This window comes from Crinia signifera, chromosome 3 (assembly GCF_055691185.1).
Source record: "Crinia signifera chromosome 3, ASM5569118v1, whole genome shotgun sequence".
Taxonomy (NCBI): Eukaryota; Metazoa; Chordata; class Amphibia; order Anura; family Myobatrachidae; genus Crinia; species Crinia signifera.
The window spans coordinates 255,830,909-255,849,176 of record NC_139219.1 but is presented as its reverse complement, the minus strand read 5'-3'; the positions used below and the strand labels follow the sequence as shown (position 1 = coordinate 255,849,176).

The 18,268-nt window shown below is 44.2% G+C and overlaps 1 long non-coding RNA gene across 1 annotated transcript in view; it reads left to right on the top strand.

The window, feature by feature from the left end:
- The window catches only part of LOC146062708 (uncharacterized), a 79,596-nt gene extending 69,397 nt beyond the window's left edge, over window positions 1–10,199 (top strand). The window contains exons 3-4 of the long non-coding RNA XR_014471479.1: window positions 8,800–9,061; window positions 9,949–10,199. This is a non-coding gene — a long non-coding RNA (uncharacterized LOC146062708). The remainder of the gene's footprint in view (window positions 1–8,799; window positions 9,062–9,948) is intronic.
- Window positions 10,200–18,268: the final 8,069 nt, after the last annotated feature.

The window sequence follows — 18,268 nt, the reverse complement described above, 5'->3', positions numbered from 1 at the left end:
GTCTTCCTTTCAGCCATCCAGCTCAATGTCTTCTATACCACTATGGGAGCGCTTCTTTGCTAATATCTGCCATTGTACTGAATTGTGTCAATTGCGCTGGTAAATAAAAGTTGAAGCCAGTTGGTAGAGCGATGAGGAATCAAGCTATGATTAGCTGCTGGTATGTGAGCCATACAGTAATTGACTCATGGAGAGTGCCATATTTGGAAATCCACAGTGCCATGTATACCCCTTACACATCGCACAAATAACCCTGGTCCAACCCCAAGTTGATAGTCCTTGCAAGAGAGGCTGGGGGCAGGGAGGCAGATGCCCCCAAATTGGTCCCACTTTCATAGAATTGGGATAGTTTATTTATTTAGTTATTTATTAACAGTATCTTATATAGCGCACACATATTCTGCAGTGCTTTACAGAGAATATTTGAACATTTACATCAGTCCCTACACCAGTGGAGCATACAATCTATGTTCTCTACCACATGTACATGCACACAGACATTATATGGTTAATTTGTTGGGAGCCAATTAACCTACCAGTAAGTAAAGGGAGAATATACAAACTCTGCACAGTTAGGGCCATAGTGGGAATCGAACCCATGACCTCAGTACTGTGAGGCAATACTGCTAGTCATTACACTATCCGTACTGCTGGTTATCAGCATTTGAAAGGTTACAGGATGGGCTGCTGTGCAGAAGAGCATGTTGTTTACAAGTAGTCTATGTAGTTGACAGTGACAGCATTTTGTTGTGTACAGCTTCATCTAGTAGCTGATTTTTCACAGCTTTCTATATTAACCCTCCTGCACTGGCTTCCTCTCCCACAGCACTGCATGGATGTACTCTCCTGTCAGTGCGCAGAGCAAAGAAATCAATAAGCAGGCAAAACAAACAGCTAAATCAACACATTTTAAGGAAAGTCTCAGATGCTCATGAGCCAGTTCTGTGTGCTTCTCCCCAAGATGAGCATGAATAGTATCCAGGCCAGCATTGCCAGGGAAGCTAAGTGATTTGGTACTCTTTACCTAGAACGGCGCCCGCGATTGAAATCGCGGGCGTCGGGGGTAAAAATCGCGGTCATCGCGGGCATCGCGGGTAAATCGGGATGGCCGCGATGACCGCGATCACCGCGATTTTCCCATAGGGAACAATGTTAAAACGGCAGATTGACCGCGATTTTACTATTAAATGCCTCAATGGACCCGATTTGGGCCCAAATAATCCCTTAAATGGCCCCCCAAATTTTTAACGCCACCCCACGATCCACGCCAACCCGAAGCGTGGCGAGCGCAGCGAGCTCGCGAGGGGCGGCGGTACGCGTCCTCCGACCTTTTCATGCCCTACTATCCACTAGGGCGTGGTGTGAGAATATAATAGTGTGGCGAGCGCAGCGAGCCACCGAGCCCGAAGCGTGGCGAGCGCAGCGAGCCCCGCGAGGGGACGCGGATACCTTCACAGGTAGACGCGTCCCCTCGCGGGCTTCACAGGTGTCCGCGTCGCCACGGACACCTGTGAAGCCCGCGAGGGGACGCGCATAACTGTGAAGGTATCCGCGTCCCCTCGCGGGGCTCGCTGCGCTCGCCACGCTTCGGGCTCGGTGGCTCGCTGCGCTCGCCACACTATTATATTCTCACACCACGCCCTAGTGGATAGTAGGGCATGAAAAGGTCGGAGGACGCGTACCGCCGCCCCTCGCGGGCTCGCTGCGCTCGCCACGCTTCGGGTTGGCGTGGATCGTGGGGTGGCGTTAAAAATTTGGGGGGGCATTTAAGGGTTAATGGGCTCTGTGGCCCATTTAACATTGATTCCTATGGCCAAATCGGGTGGATTGAGCCATTTAACAGTAAAATCGGGTCCATCGCGCCTTTTAACATTGATTCCTATGGGAAATCGGGAGCATCGCGTCGCGGGCATCGCGGGTACATTTATGTGCGGCCGCGACGCGACCGACACGATTTCCATGTTTAACATGGGTTTCAATGGGAAATCGCGGGCATCGCGTCGGTCGCGTCGCAGACGCACATAAATGTACCCGCGATGCCCGCGACGGGCGCCGTTCTAGGTAGAGTACCAGTGATTTTTATGCTAAACTGTGTTAATTATTATAATTGATTTTTTTACATGAATGTTGTGATCAATTAGGTCAATTGGGTTAATAAGTTATTAAAAGTCATGAAGGAACAATGGGACCCATTTATCATAGATTGCATATTCAAGGCAATTTTTTTTATTTAGAAGCTATGGCTGTTGTTATGACTTTAATATGAAGATTATTGCCCTTCATATTATACATGGGTTGTCACTGCATGCTGTTTTCATGTCTTATATAAACTCTTTAATCTCTTGATTTAAAGACATGAACAGTGAGGACTGCTCGTTAAAACATCTGTGCTGATTATTGAGGTGATGCAAGGTGTATAATAGCCACCAGATGGCAATCTAAAACTACAACAAAACTATCAATAGTATTCTTTTACAGTAAAGCCATGTACATTAAAATGGGAGTCATTTGCAAAAGCAAAAATGCATCTTTGACTCAGGCATCTATAATCCCAAGAAAACCACCTTACCAGGGAATCCCACCTAATATACCATTTCTCTGGGTTCCTTTAAATATCGTTTTGCTGCTAAATTAAATCTTGCTTAGTTTTGCATGTGGGTGTGTTGACAGTGTGTGAATTTCACCTAGTGATTAGTCACAGGAGACACTGCACTTATTACCACCTTGTCCACCTGGCCATGCACTATGTACACTAGCTACTGTCCCCAGTGCTGTCTGGGTTTCCCCCACCCCCTGTTTGTCCTCCCATCTTTCTCACTCACGCACCCCTTTACCTGGCTATTTCTTTCTTCATATGACCCCCTTTTTCTCATATTATAAACCCCTCTTCTTTTCTCTCTTTATTAGCAGTTTATTATACATAGATAAAATATTGCTAATTATTCATATGTTCACTGTCTCTTGATCTCCACCTATTTTGTAAAAGTCATTAATTCTACACATGAGACAACCAGTGGAGTTGTAGGTTTCCATGAAGTGTTTAGGAAGTTCTTAGAAACAACCATGTACTGTTTTTTTTTGCTGTCCCCTACCTGTAAACTTTATCTCAGGGGTATCTCAAATATATATATATAAAATAACTGCTTTGAAAGTTTATACTGTATATTATTTGATTTGGTTGCTAACTTTTGAAATACATATTTTGGATCTTTAACACTAAGGCCAGTAGTTGTATAGCCAGGGGGCTATTCAGTTAGCCCTGATAAGCTGGCACAACCCGCAGCTTATTGGGGATTTTGTTTTACATGTCTCAAGAAGGCGGAACCAAATTCTTGAAAACATCCAAAACCATGGCTGTTTCTAGCAAAAACATACAGGTACAGTATGTGCCTATTTTCATCCTTGCTGGCGGGTCGCCAGAACGTACGCGCTGGCGACCCGCCAGCAGCCTCGCCAGCGAGGAGACTGAGACGCGCGTGCCTCTCACGCGCACGCGCGTCTCAGTCTCCGTCGCTAGCGTGGCGGAAACCCTGTCCGTCTCCGCCTCAGGGAGACGGACGGGGGTTAGGGGGGGGGTTAGGGGGGATGCGGGCAGGCGGCGGGGACCCAGTGTTACCGCCGGCAAGCCGGCGGGGACCCGGGGAAACGTTTGGAAGCGCCGTCGGAAGGGGGCGCGCGCGCCTCTCGTGCGCGCGCGTCCCCTTCTCACGATCGCCATGGCGCTGGCGGGGGATGGCGGCTGGCGACGCCAGCGCCATCCCCTGCAAAGATGGACAGTGACCCATCTGTATGACTGAACCTGTGCATTTTCGGGCGACAATGTATTTTTTTTTCTTATGCAACCAAATTGGGGTACTTGTGATTTTTCATGCGATGCGATTTTGCCCCATATACGATGTTAAATTGTATAAGCACCCTAATTAGTGCTTACAATGTGAAATGCACCCCCACGCTACCCCCCAAGTATAAACATGAACCCGAAGCGTGGCGAGCGCAGCGACCCCGCGAGGGGTGGCGGTACACGTCCTACGACCTTTTCATACCCCCACTATCCACATCGGCGTGGAGTTGATTTTATAAAGTGTGGCGAGCGCAGCTTGCCACCGCACCCGAAGCATGTCGAGCGCAGCGAGCCCCGCGAGGGGACGTGTATACCTGTGAAGTTCTGCGCGTCCCCTCGCGGTCTCGCTGCACTCGCCACGCTTCGGGTTCACATTTATAGTGGGGGGTGGTGTGGGGGTGTATTTAACATTGTAAGCACACATTAGGGTGCATTTAACATTGTAAGCACGCATTAGGGTGCTTATACAACTTATAATCGCATCCCATCGCATTGTATGGCATTGTATGCCATATACAATGCCATACAATTTTAAAATTGTATGACATTGTAGAACATCGCGCGATATCGCATCACTTACCATCGCATGCCTTATGGTATGCGATGCGATGGGCGCTGTGATAATACACAAGTACCCACATTGGATAGCCCCCACAAAATTAGAGAAACATCAGAAAATGTGAAAAGCAACAGTTTTTTGCACCCAATGTTTCTTCGAGGGTGATTGAATACCAGCCAAACTGTGTGCAGTTTGTATGTTCTCACTGAGCTTGTGTGGGATTTCTCTGGTTACTCCTGTTTCCTCCCACGATCCATAAAGATGCTTGCAGACTAGATGGTGAGGTAGTTCTTATCTGCCAACACATTATTTGTTTCTACCTGACAACATGATACATATGTTGGGGATTCTTGGATTCTTTTAGCATGGTAGCTTCTGCTAGTATCAGAATAAGCATTACAGTCGATTAACGCACAGTCTCAGATACTCACGTTCTAGTGTGATACTTTCCTTAGGTTCCAGGAGCTGTATACAAACTTTGTTACTCTGGCTTTAAAATTATAACTTTTGTTTTTTAATCATTCATGTCTGTAACATAAGTGTCTAATTTGTACTCATCATCCCATATTATAAAAATGTAATCTATGTATTATATTTCATAAGGGTTTATTATTCCATATGTCCTTCTTTTTCCATAAAATAAACTGCAGGCTTTGGGGAAAATTAAGTAGTTCCTTTAGTGCAGGGGTGGGGAACCTCTGAGTGGCCCGCCCACCCGCCTGGCGGCTTTACCGGGAGTCAAGTACAGGGGAATTCTCATGAGAGGTCGGTAATTCTTGCAAGATTCCTCTTAATCAACAGCAGCCAGGGACTGTCAGTCCTATTCAGCTGCAGCCGCCGGAGCGTGGGACGGCTGCAGCAGGACAATTTGTGAGATACATTTTTACATATGGCCCCCGAAGGATTTTTTCCCCATACAAATGGCCCTTGGCACAAAAAAGGTTCCCCACCCCTGCTTTAGTGTTTAGCTTAAATGCAGTCTTGAATATAAAATTATTTTTGTTAATATAAAACCTATATAAAATTGATTCTGTTTTTAGTGTATGAAATTGTGGCAATTAAAAAAAATATTGGGCGAAATGTAATAGGGTGTGATTTTTGGAAGAGTTCCAAACTGGCCAGAAATCGCACCTTTAAAAATCGCGTTTTTTGCCGCGAATTCGCATATGTAATGAGATGCGAATTAGCGGCAAAAAATGCGATTTGCCGCGATTTCGGGCGATTTTTAGTCATGAAAATGTGCGCATTTTCAGTCATGAAAATGTGCGCATTTTCATAAATGCGATTTTGTGCAAAAAAAAAAAAGTTTAAAAAAAAACGGCGTGGGGTCCCCCCTCCTAAGCATAACCAGCCCCGGGCTCATTGAGCCGGTCCTGGTTCCAAAAATACGGGGGACAAAAAATCTGGGGGTCCCCCGTATTTTGAAACCAGCACCGGGCTCCAACAGCCCGCGGTGTCATGCCACAGACGGGGGACACTTTTTATACAAGGTCCCCCGGCCAAAACATGAGCACCGTGGCTGGTCAGCCTTGGACGGGGTACCTGGAGGAGTGGGGACCCCCCAATAAAGGGGTCCCCCCCCCCTAGGCTTCACCCGTCCAGGGCTGAAGCCCGGGGCTGTCACCGGCGTCCGTGGCCAGTGGACGCCGGCCTGATAGGGTTAAATCGATCATACGTTACATTGCTTTATACCGGAGAACTACAAGTGCCAGCAGACCTCCCCCGCATGCTGGGACTTGGAGAACCACAAGTCCCAGCATGCGGGGCATTAATGGGCCCGCTGGGACTTGTAGTCCACCTGTAAAAAGAATGTTTATAAAAAACACACACACAGAGAAGTAAAAGTTTATTACACACACACACACCTCACTTTTACACCAGCGTTACTTACCATTCCTGGATCCAGCGCTGGTCTGGCTGCTTCACAGCCGGCTCCCCCCGCACTGACAGGCAGCGGGGAGAACCGGCTTTCTCCGTTGCCTCTAACAGCTTCTGTAGCGATGTTCCAGCGCTACAGAGGCTGAGAGCGCGATTGGCCGATACGTCTCCATGGGGACGCATAGCTCAGCCAATCAGGATTGAGCTATGCGTCTCCATGGAGACGTATCGGCCAATCGCACTCTCAGCCTCTGTAGGGCTGGAACAGCGCTACAGAAGCTGTTAGAGGCAACGGAGAAAGCCGGTTCTCCCCGCTGCCTGTCAGTTCGGGGGGAGCCGGCTGTGAAGCAGCCAGACCAGCGCTGGATCCAGGAATGGTAAGTAACGCTGGTGTAAAAGTGAGGTGTGTGTGTGTAATAAACTTTTACTTCTCTGTGTGTGTGTTTTTTATAAACATTCTTTTTACAGGTGGACTACAAGTCCCAGCGGGCCCATTAATGCCCCGCATGCTGGGACTTGTGGTTCTCCAAGTCCCAGCATGCGGGGGAGGTCTGCTGGCACTTGTAGTTCTCCGGTATAAAGCAATGTAACGTATGATCGATTTAACCCTATCAGGCCGGCCTCCACTGGCCACGGACGCCGGTGACAGCCCTGGGCTTCAGCCCTGGACGGGTGAAGCCTAGGGGGGGGGGGGACACCCCTTTATTGGGGGGGTCCCCACTCCTCCAGGTACCCCGTCCAAGGCTGACCAGCCACGGTGCTCATGTTTTGGCCGGGGGACCTTGTATAAAAAGTGTCCCCCGGCTGTGGCATGACACCGCGGGCTGTTGGAGCCCGGTGCTGGTTTCAAAATACGGGGGACCCCCAGATTTTTTGTCCCCCGTATTTTTGGAACCAGGACCGGTCCAAGAGTCCGGGGCTGGTTTCAGAAATACGGGGGACCCCTATGCTTTTTGTCCCCCGTATTTTTGGAACCAGGTCCGGCTCAATGAGCCCGGGGCTGGTTATGCTTAGGAGGGGGGACCCCACGCTGTTTTTTTTTTTATAAAAACACTTTTACACATTTTTATTAACAGGACCATGCACAGATCTCAATGATCTGTGCATGGTTCTGTCAAATTCGCCTGTCAGAACCTGGTCTATTTTTTTTGCGATTTTTGGTAACATTTACCAAAAATCTCACCCTATTACATTTGCGAGCTGTATACTTTATAATGGGAAAACATCTGGATGCGATTTGAAATGTGACTAAAAATCGCACTTCTAAAAGTGCGATTTCACGGTAAAAAAGTGCGATTTTTTACCGCGATTTTCAACCTATTAAATGTGCGATTTTCGGAAAATGTGCGATTTCGGCCGTTTTTGACCAAAAATCGCACATGTCTAAAAATCGCACCCTATTACATTTCGCCCATTGTGTAGCAATAATGCCAACAATAGGAATGATTAAAATAAATAGTAATTTTTCAAATATGGACAGTCGCTCTAATACAAGATTTTGGAAGTATGAAAATGGATTGAAGAATCATTTATACATACTGTACTCAATTGAAAATGTCCCTCCCAAAATGGACGCCACCTCAGAGCATTTATTAAGGATGCTAGAGCAGGAGGTGGCCATTTTGGGTGGAGCATTTTTAAAAGGGACATGCACAAAATCTCCTGACAATGAGCAGAACCTCTGACAATGAGCAGAACACAACATGAGTCAGTCAGGGCAGGAGACCCATGGCGACAGGCAGGGGGGAAGGGTGTGTGTGTGTGGAGGAATCACTTGACAATGAGCAAGTACTATGGTGGGGGCACCTAAAACTTTTTGGCGGAGATGCGGGCATGTTTCATAGTTATGTCACTGCTTAAGAAGATGATAAAATTTAAGTACATTTGGATTTTTTATATCTAAGAAATTAATTTGTTATCAGATTTATAGGCCAATTTTAATCCTGCAATTCAATATAGTAATTGCATACTCTCATTTCGGTGGACAAATAGTTAATAAGTCTTGATGGTGTCCCTTCCAGCTTTGCCTCAGTAATGAGGTGAAACAGGAAGTGTTATAGTGGCATGATAAGCACAGCTATAAAACACATGCCCCAAATACCATAGTATGCACTGACCTTTAGAAAAATAGTTTTACCATATTCTATTCTGTGCTAAAATCTAAATTCTTCACAAATCAATGGTAATACTCACTACAGCATTGCTGCATATAGGAGTGAACTGTTGCGGGATCACAATGCATACCATGAGGATTAGCATCGCAGCTGGGTCCCATTGCAGTAATAGGAAGGCAGGTGAATGTGCACACCAACTCCCATTAAAGTCTATGATATAGCAGGAGCATGCAAACACACGCACCTCACTATACCGCAGTGTCCTTGCTGTGATGCATACGCATTGCTGCAATGATGTAGAGGGACACCTCTAACTCCCATATTATGCCTACCAAAATTCTTATTGGTGCATAGTTTGTGTTCAAACTTATTAAGATATATTAACAGTTTTCATTTATTATACCTAGGTACCATCCCAAAGGCAGAGGCGTCGGTATCCCCCACCACAAATATGTCCATATCATCTCAGAGTCCAGTACCATCACTTGCTGCAGTGCAGGCTGAGCCATCCTGTCCCCTATTGCTGATGTTATCAGGGCTCCTGGTTTAAAGCCAATTAATTACATGTGCGCCAAACATGTGCTGCTTTACATGCAGGTGCCCCTCCAGGTCTTGGAGCCCAGAGGCTGGAGCCTCCATTGCTTCTGGGAGTTACGCCCCTGCCCAAAGGTGAGATCCCTTGTTAGTAACTAATACATTTTAGTTTTTAATTTGACTATAGATATGTTGAAAATTTTTATTGGCTACTTTCCAAGCATCTTGTATTATTCATAAAGTCACAAAGCACTTGTAGGAGGGCTGACTACCTACAAATACTAGGGATTTTTTATGTACATATGGTCAACTGAAGTAGAGAAATCTCATTTATCTATTTTCTTTTGCAAAAGTAGACTCCGAGAGTCTCGGTGCTGCTAAATGCTGACTTTACCAATTTTGGCCCCGGAAGTTAATGCCAGATGGCATTAGATATTATAGACTACATGCTACACAATACAAAACGTTCTGGACTCTGGCAATGGCCACTTGCACATACCCACTCAGACTTTGCGTGCACAATAGTACAGACAGGTCAAGAAATCCTAAATAAAGTGATTACATTAACAATCATCTTACTTACATTGCATGGATGAGCTCTTATCGCAGCCTCTGTCCCTGCATGTGATTTGCAGGTTTTCTAGTAATCCTTAATTTCTTGAGAGCTGATAAAAAAATATAATTAATGGGACAACTTCACAATAAAAATAAGCATTCCCTGCACCTTGCAGTTTACAATATGGATTACCAAGTGCACATTGTACTGTATATAACCCCATTGATCGTGTGTGATATTTTCAACTAGTCAAATACTAAAAAAAAATGAAACTGTTACATTTTTTAATAATATTATTTACCCTCCAAAAAGATGTTTTATGCAACCAAAAACATTCTAATATTCAAGAAATCACAAATAGATTTGTTTTTCGAGAGAGAGTGAAGCATTACTGAGCAGCAATGTCTGCTGTATATAATATTGAGGCGTATTATGTATTTTTTTTTATTTCATTTGAATTATCTAGGTGCTTCAGGGCTGGCAGAACTGTCACACTGGCGCTTCCACACTGTGGGAAATCTCACTTAAACAACAGAGAGGACAAACACAATTGTTCAGTTATGAAAATACAGCTCCGGGGTGATGCAGCAAGACAAGTATTTAGACCGGCATTCTGCAATATTGTTGATTTCCTTCAAGTTTTCCAAAGCACGATAAATTATAAAAATGTAAGAGAATGTAGTTACAATCTGTAGTTCTGAATATTCATAAAGTGTTCCTGCCATTATCACTGTGGAAACAGCGCCAAAATTCATCTGATCATTGGGGGGGGGGACAAATAATGAAATCATTTCCATCACTTTAGACAGGAATTGTGGCCGCAATGAAATAATTAAATTCCCCATGATAGCTGCTGACTTCCCTTTGTGCGCCATGCCTCAGTGTATGACACTAGTCACTGTGGGCACCCAGCTAAGTTACATTATTGAGTGGGCGAATCATTTTTGTCATACTGATCATTCTATGTTTCTATGTGATAACAGCAGTAAATACTGTGAGGAGATCAGTGTAGGGGTGCCCTCTCTTGGAGTAGATGGGCATCACCAAACACACAACAGCCAGGTAAACAGCACACTATCCAGGGTCTTCATGCAGTCTAGCCACATCTAGTTGTATTATGTCGTACAAACAAAACATAAAAATAATGGGCACTAAATAAACACATTCGATTTTCTCTCTCAGGGTGGTAGGACATAATGCCCAGGCACAGGTAAATAGAAAATACTTACAGTCAGTAAATCACAGTGCACATAAAAGGCCAGCTGCCTGTTCCCCAGGTAGTGAGACCCTGAGCCATGCTCAGATACAGCGTATATTGGCCTTCTACAGGTACAGGCACTAATAAGCCTGCTCTTAGGCTACAGACCTGAAATGGACCTTGTGGGTAGAACCAAAATGGGCTTCATCGGTGGAGCCCTCCCTTCTCTCTGACAGCCATTATTTGTATTTTAGAAAGGAGACTCTCTGCCGGGGAAACAGATAATCGCAGGAACATGCTCCTCTGACCAGTGACCACCCCAGGGCTGGCCGTGGGAGCACGCTCCCAGCGACAGTCACCCTGTACACACGGGGATATAGGCTAGAATCGCCCCGCGTGTACGGGGCTTAACAGTGCTTCTGTCACAATACTATCAATATTGTTTTGTTGCTAAAAAAAGCAGGGATTTTTTTTCTGCTTTGTGCTGTTTCCTCTTTTGTCCTCTCATTCTTTCTATTCTGTGACTTTTACCCCTTGTTCTCTCCTTTCTCCCTGCATGTTACCTCCCATACCCTTTGATACATGCCTCCTCTTGCTGTCACGTCCTATCCCTGTAGAACCACAGGCCTGCCCACACGTTAGCTCGAGGGTATGATGTGGTACATGCCTGGTGCAGATGCGGCTGCTAATGGCCGATCTGAACTCTCCTCTTTTCCCAACATTCAGTCTAAATCATGTTACATAAAAATCACACTCATTCATACACTGATTATCTCCTACACAGATTATTACAATCAGAGGTTTAGGTAGGTGACATGGTGCATGGATCAAGGATATTTTTCACCCCCTTCCGCCCTTAGTGATTTGTAATACTTTTTAAGTAATGTATACTGTATACATTTTTCGATATGTTCATTGGTTACTTATATGTAATATTACTTATATACTGTGTTATAGAGATAACGCAGAGTCGCATGTAAATCTGTTTTGCGAATTGATCTTATGGTTTCACGTGTAGCTGCTTGTGGATTGGAATCATCTGGCTGATTGCTCTCTTGCACATAAGGTGTGGCTGGCACACCTGTGCACCGATTGTGATGCTGTCACAAGTGTATGCATGGTGGCAGGCAGACGCCTAGATGTGCGCAACCCTGTATACAGAGATCCCCATTTATTTCAGAGCATGTGCGCATATCTGCAGCTGACTTGTGTGCAGCTATGAGCCAGCCGCACATGTATAGCTTATGTAGCAGAGGTCATCCTTTACACACATTATAATGATTTCTTCCCTTGGTTGTACAGCATCTCTCCTGCAATAAAGCCATATAGTTATAGTATTGCGGAATGGAAACACATTTGCTGTCTCCAGGGTGTGTGGGGGACACATTAGACACATCACCAAGTAATTGGAAGAATGGCTGAATTGGTCATTTGGGTATATGGAAATTGATCCATCATTTATTCACTAGTGGTTGTGGCTGCTTTAATGAAGTCATCTATTTATTCCATCGCTTGCGCGGCTATGTGCCACACTGCATGTATCAGTTTGATTGCGAACATGCTAATTGCTTGAAAACAAAATCAAATCAGTTCATTTCCATGATCATGGGGTTTCTCTGTATTCTGGGGTGAGAAATAATTGCAATGCAATTATTAGCTGTTTTGCATGAGCTGATTGAGCTGGATTGATGCATTTCTTTATAATTATGGTATTAATTATACATTGTGAAACTGCATGTTCTCCCGAGTATAGGTCACATAATATCTTACTGTACCTTATTGAGGCACAATTATGAATATGTTGTGTCTGCAAATAGTGAGTGATTGGATATGTCTGGTATTCCTCAGATCGTTCACGATCCTTAAATACTGGCGTTCTTAATATAATTACAGTCATTGTTCCTGCAGAAAATAATAGATATATAAATAAAATACCCTGTTTATTGCCATGGGCGTATGATCCATCTTGGTTTAGAGTCATACAGTAAAACACTGGCATACAGATGTATGTAGAATTCGGTCCTCAGTGGCTAATTACAGCTGCAGCCATGGTAGTATTCCCTGACACAATAATAACTGATGCATAATAGCATAATATAAATGAATGCATCAAACTATCTAATAAATTAGATTGTTTGTTTGTTTGTTTGTTTGTTTGGTTTGATTGATTGCGATAACCCCACTGAGCCGATTGTGATGCAGTTTTAACCATTTTTTAGTGCTTTTCCACAAAGTGGATATTAACATTCAGTGAAGACTGGATCATATGGAACCAAAAGTATAAAAACATCTAGGTTTTCTAAAGGCCAAACTGCCATCGATATGTCCCTATTGGTGAATATAAGCAGCCACTTTTATCAAGTAGCAGTTTTGGAAACGATTGAAAATCTTTTGAGTAAAATGGCCAACAAAAGAGGTACAGTAATGGTTATAGGCGATGTGGTCCAGCCTGCAGCCAGTTTGAGGTAACCTAAGTTACAAAAATACTACATACTGTTCTATAATCAATGCGATGTATTCAGAAGAAAAAAGTAAATTACATAATATAATGTCCCATTTAAGAAATAAATAAATGATATAGTGCCCCCATTATTTATTATTGCTCTCTAGATACAGATATAAAGTAAACTATTGCCTCTAACATAATAATGTGCCCTCTTTAATCTAAAATACTATTATTGTCACCCCTATATTTACTGTTACTCCGACTGCCTCCAACATTTTCTGTAGTGTTGTAGTACCCCTTTATTACTCACGTTATAGATTTTTGTTTCTTGATCTGACTTAAAAGGCCCCACAGCGGCTGTTCTTCCTGAGGCAACTGAAAAAATTCAACATTCCGCAGGAGCTGCTGCGGCTCTTTTACACTGCTATCGTGGAGTCCGTTCTATGCTCCTCTATTACAATCTGGTATGGAGGGGCCAATGAATCTGACAAACGTAGCCTGCAAAGAGTGGTGAGGACAGCAGAGAGGATTATTGGGACGGACCTTCACCCTGTAAGGCAATAATACTTAAGTAGGGTCAAGAAGTGAGCTGGGAAGATCGTGGTGGACAAACTCCACCCTGGCCATAACTTGTTTGATATTCTCCCATCAGGTAGACGCTTCAGGTCCATCCGTGCTAAGTCGTCAAGAACCACAAAAAGCTTCTTCCCGATAGCTATTCAGCTATTGAACAATGTACTCTAAGATACTGCTAATCTAAACACCTAACTGCTCTGTCTGACCTTGCAAATCCTAACATGTGAATTGTCATTTGTATGCGCAACTGATGCAATGTATGTATGTCCTGTCATCCCTCTTGTACCATGCTTGTAGCTGCACTGTATCGACAAAAAAATCCTAGTATACGAGAGTATACATGGCCAATAAAGTGATTCTGATTCTGAAAAGACAAAAAAAAACACATTCACAGTCATGAACTAACCCTCACATCTTCACAACACAGAATTAATTTATAGCCCGGCACCCACATGTCATAGACTGCCACTGCCAGCTTATCGGGAATAATTTCTCATGTCTGACAGCTACCTACCAACACATGGGGCGGTATTCAATGCCACTACGGCGAGGCTGTCTTTTTCTCTGTGAGGAAGAGCTACAGTATCCTTGCCGTCAAACACCTGTATTCAATGTTAGGCAGAAATCATCCCCTTTAGAGGACGGCGAGTATCCCCTTAAACGGCGAGGTTCAACGCAAATGCAGCGAGCCTTCTGCATTTTGTGGCGAGCCCCGCCATTTTAATGGCCACACTCACTGTTTCCACCTCGCTGAAAACGGCGAGTGAAGGGGAATACTCTGACGGCAAGCTATCGGCATTGCTCACCGTCATAGCTCGCAATCAGAGCACTGAATACCCCTCATAGGAAAGCACAAACCTCAATGGGCGGTATTCAATGTTAGGCAGAAATCCTCCCCTTTAGAGGACGGCGAGTATCCCCTTAAACGGCGAGGTTCAACGCAAATGCAGCGAGCCTTCTGCATTTTGTGGCGAGCCCCGCCATTTTAATGGCCACACTCACTGTTTCCACCTCGCTGAAAACGGCGAGTGAAGGGGAATACTCTGACGGCAAGCTATCGGCATTGCTCACCGTCATAGCTCGCCATCAGAGCACTGAATACCCCTCATAGGAAAGCACAAACCTCAATATGTTGTAACATCTCTGGAATTATATGGAAAAACTTATCAAAGCAGAGTATCCATCAACAACAATGGTTCACATAACATTTTCCATAAAACAACCTCCTTGAAATACTTTCAAAGCCTTAATATCTTAATCTATCTTAATGACCATATACATAATTGAAACTGTTCTAAGGACAGATGATTGCAATATTTCTGCACATTTACATATTCATGACACAAGGACAATATTTTCATTATTGATTCACATAAAGTAGAGGAAAATTGAGATTTAGTTGTTTTTGTGATACACAGTACAGTATGCAATTCCATTTATGCTAAAGAAAGAAGTAATTTGTATTCAAGTAGTATTTCTGGATTCAGTAACAAGGAACACAATCCATTACCCGCAATGGTAACTTCAGATTTTTAGCCTTGCAGAACAGTGACTGCTGGGAACATGCCAATCCTCTATATAATTGCCACTAAATGAGGGACAACAGCTGTCACAAACAAAAAGGCATATAACTGAACAGCAAATAGGGTATAAAATGAGGGCAGGAAAGGGTGTAGTCGAGATGCATGTTACTCTATGTCATTATCAGGCATTCACAATCAATAATTAAAAGGTGTGTTCCTCTAGGAAGTTTTTTTTTTTTAAATGAACAACAAACTTCAAGGTATTGGTATTTTATTAGTAACCTTTTGTTACCAATAAATGACTGATAACAGAGCATCATAATGGTTATCTAGAGCAGTGGGTGACATTTATTAGAGATCGATGTTGGGTTTTTGGCGATTTTTTTCTCAAAAACGTCAGTTTTCGCATTTTTTTCCCAAATCGACTACTTAATGGGAGGCGATTTGCTGCATAAATCGCACTTTTTGCCACTAATTCGCACTTTCTGAAGTGGCGATTTCCAACATCGCATCCAGATGTTTTCCCATTGAAAAAGATACAAATCGCTGATTTAATGGGTGGCGAATTTGGAAATCAGCCGCAAAATGCGATTTTTTCCCCAATAGAAAGTAGAGGGTGTCGATTTAATCAAAATCGCCAGCGTTTGAACTTGTAAATGGTTAAATCTGTCACAGGTGACCCACATAGCAATTATTAACTCCCCTACATATACCCCCACATGATTATGGCCACATGTGAGGCTGTTTGAGATGGACATTTTGCAGAGTGGACTGGAGGTGCTAGTGTGTGAGCTGGGGCGTTTGGAGGATCTACGCAGGAGGGATGATGCTGCCCACCAGATTCAGGTACCCAGACCACTCCGTGCTTCTCGTCGGTACCGTGCTAGGGTGTACCTGGACTCCCTCTCTGATCAACAGGTGGTGAACTTTGGACCTATGGGGCTTCCATGGCCCTGAAGAATACAAAGTCAGTAGTAGCAAGTTTGCCAATAGTTGGATCACCGCCATGTATACAGCTGGACCCCCAGGGCTTTGACTGCAGATAATGTAGCCCAAGACACAAGTTGGCAGTGCCCCCCTGGCCCAGTCCGCCACTGTGTATGTATGTAACAATCAGATGCTCAAGTGTATTCAATGTAGGATCATGTTATGCTTGAAACTAACATCGAGATCAGTTGTGGATATTATAATGTATATATGCAGAATACAGAGTGTAAGACATAGGAAGGTTGTAATTAAGAGAGCAGTAGCTCAAATGATTAGTTACATAAGTACATAAGAGTATATAGTAATGGTGGTCGGCAGTGGTTCTCAGGGAAACTTGGGCCACAGAAGCTTATATTTCACAGATGGCATATTGTGAATCCAGCCACCTAGACCAGACAACTTGGAACTTATGGCCGGCTTTCCTGGCTAGATATGTAAATTTATCGTGGGAAATGGTTTCCTTAACCAGCCTAAGCCAAGATTGTGTAGAACCAAAATTCTTAGCAAGCCAAGTTCTGGCAATGCACACCTTGACCAGGGTACATAGATTTATCATGTATCGCCTTGTCGGAGAGTCCAGGGACTCCTCTTCTAGAGTAGGCAATATACATACTGCCGGTGAAAGGACATCTCTCGGGATGCCTGTGTTTAGGATAGCCTCAATCACTCCCAACCGAAAAGCAGCTATATGGGGGCATGACCAGAGCAGATGCCAAAAGGAGCCATCCAGTGCACTGTACTTCGGGCACACCGGAGCAGGGATGCTACCAAGGAGATACAGTCTGTCTGGGGTATAGTATATCTTGTGCAAAATAAAAAACTAGGTCTGTTGGAACCTAACAGTTTAAGTTGAGATGCAAGGACTAGTGAGTGCCAGTTCCCAAGTCTCATTGTCTAGGGGACCCAAGTCAGTTTCCCAGACAGCCCGGAGCCATGGTATATTATCTGAGTGTGCATGTAATTGAAGTCTTGCGTAGAAGTGAGAAACTAAGTGAGCATTGGGGGTGTCCAGAACCATGGCCTTTACCAGGAAATCTAACAGGGTCAGAGGGGAGCTCTGAAAATGGGGCGGAGAGGGCATGGCGTATCTGAAGATACCTGAAGAAGTAAGAGTTTGGTACAGAGAAGTCAGAGTGGAGGGTTTGGAAGGTCTTAAGCACATTGTCCACGTAAAGATAACCTAGTGTAGAGATATCCCATTTGTCCCAGACAGGATGGACTTGTAGATGTGCTAATTAAGGGAGGCTTAGGGTATTGTATAATGAAGTTTAGGGGTCCTTGCCCTGCCCACGCAGCAAGAGATGAACCTGCTTCCAGACTAAGATTGCCTGTCTAATTAGAGGGACAGTAGTAAAACTGGCGTTGGAGCTAAGGAGAAGCTGTACAGGGGAAAGAGGAGGGTGAATCTGCGAGAGGAGTGCAGGGCAGAGGGATTACAATCATTCAGCCACTGCCAAATAAACAACAGTTGGGCAGTATAGTAATATGTCCTAAAATCCGGAAGTCCCAAACCCCCCTGATTCCTAGGCCATGTCAGGACAGTGAGTTTTATACACGGACGTTTATGGGCCCAGGCAAGAGAGGAAAGTAGGCCATTAATTACATGAAAGAATTTCTGAGGGTTGTATACAGGGGATTGTTGGAGGACATATAGTAGTTTTGGCTGGTAAACCATTTTAATTAAGTTTACTCTACCTGTCAGGGTTAGAGGTAATTTAGTACATGAGCGTACCCTAGAGCAGAGGAGCGCAACCAGTGGGTCTAGATTCAATGGTATAAATTGGCGATGATCATTAGAGATTAAGATACCTAGGTATCTGAAGGATTCAGACCACTGCAAAGGCAGTGAAACCTCCGGAGTGTACGGACACCTCCCAGTCAATGGCATTATGCAGGATTTATCCCAGTTGATCAACAATCCAGAATATTTCCCAAACTGGTTAATAAGTTCAATAAGCGGAAGCATAGAATCTGCATAATTCTGTAGAAACAGCAGAACATCATCCAAATATAGAGCAATTCTATCCTCTCTATTTCCTATAGACAGGCCACATAT